The following is a 1,172-nucleotide window of genomic DNA, read 5'->3' on the forward strand; positions in this document are numbered from 1 at the left end:
CACTCTAGAGAGGACCTAACAGAAATTTTCGAAAAAGAAGGAGACATGGCAGCCGAAAATAACAACAATGGTAGAGATGCAAGGAAGATGCATGGTGACTTTACTGCACCCACTTCTGACTTCTATGGAAGAAGCATCTCAATTCCTGCAATTAGAGCAAACAACTTTGAGCTTAAGCCTCAATTAGTTTCTCTAATGTAGCAGAATTATAAGTTTTATGGACTTCCATTGGAAGATCCTCATCAGTTTTTAGCTGAATTCTTGTAAATCTGTGACACTGTTAAGACCAATGGGGTTAATCCTGAGGTCTACAGACTTATGCTTTTTCCCTTTGCTGTAAAAGACAGAGCTAGGACATGGTTGGACTCACAACCTAAAGAAAGCCTAAACTCTTTGGAAAAGTTGGTCAATGCTTTCTTGGCCAAATTCTTTCCACCTCAAAAATTGAGCAAGCTTAGAGTGGAAGTCCAAACCTTCAGACAGAAGGAAGGTGAATCCCTCTATGAAGCTTGGGAAAGATACAAGCAATTGATCAGAAGGTGTCCTTTTGACATGCTTTCAGAATGGAGCATTTTATGTATATTCTATGATGGTCTGTCTGAATTATCCAAGATGTCATTGGACCACTCTGCTGGTGGATCTCTTCATCTGAAGAAGACGCCTGCAGAAGCCCAGGAACTCATTGAGATGGTTGTAAATAACCAGTTCATGTATACTTCTGAAAGAAATCCTATGAATAATGGGTCAACTCAGAAGAAAGGAGTTCTTGAGATTGATACTCTGAATGCCATATTGGATCAGAATAAAATATTGACTCAGCACGTCAATATGATCTCTCAGAGTCTGACTGGAATGCAAGCTGCATCCGGCAGTACTAAAGAAGCTTCCTCTGAAGAAGAAGCTTATGACCCTGAGAATCCTGCAATGGAAGAGGTGAATTACATGGGAGAATTCTCTGGAAACACCTATAATCCTTCATGGAGAAATCATCCTAATTTCTCATGGAAGGATCAGCAGAAGCCTAATCAAGGCCTCAATAATAATAATGGTGGGAGAAATAGGTTTAGCAATAGCAAACCTTTTCCATCATCTTCTGAGCAACAGACAGAGAATTCTAAGCAGAGCCTCTCTGACTTAGCAACCATAATCTCTGATCTAAGTAAGACCACTCA

At 40.1% G+C, this 1,172-nt stretch overlaps 1 non-coding gene across 1 annotated transcript; it reads right to left on the reverse strand.

The window, feature by feature from the left end:
* Positions 1-450: 450 nt before the first annotated feature.
* LOC112761203 (small nucleolar RNA R71) lies at positions 451-558 on the reverse strand. Its single transcript, XR_003181609.1, has one exon. It is a non-coding gene; the product is annotated as a small nucleolar RNA R71 (small nucleolar RNA).
* Between the last annotated feature and the right edge of the window lie 614 nt (positions 559-1,172).

The sequence above is a fragment of the Arachis hypogaea genome, chromosome 16 (genome assembly GCF_003086295.3).
Source record: "Arachis hypogaea cultivar Tifrunner chromosome 16, arahy.Tifrunner.gnm2.J5K5, whole genome shotgun sequence".
NCBI classification, from domain to species: domain Eukaryota; kingdom Viridiplantae; phylum Streptophyta; class Magnoliopsida; order Fabales; family Fabaceae; genus Arachis; species Arachis hypogaea.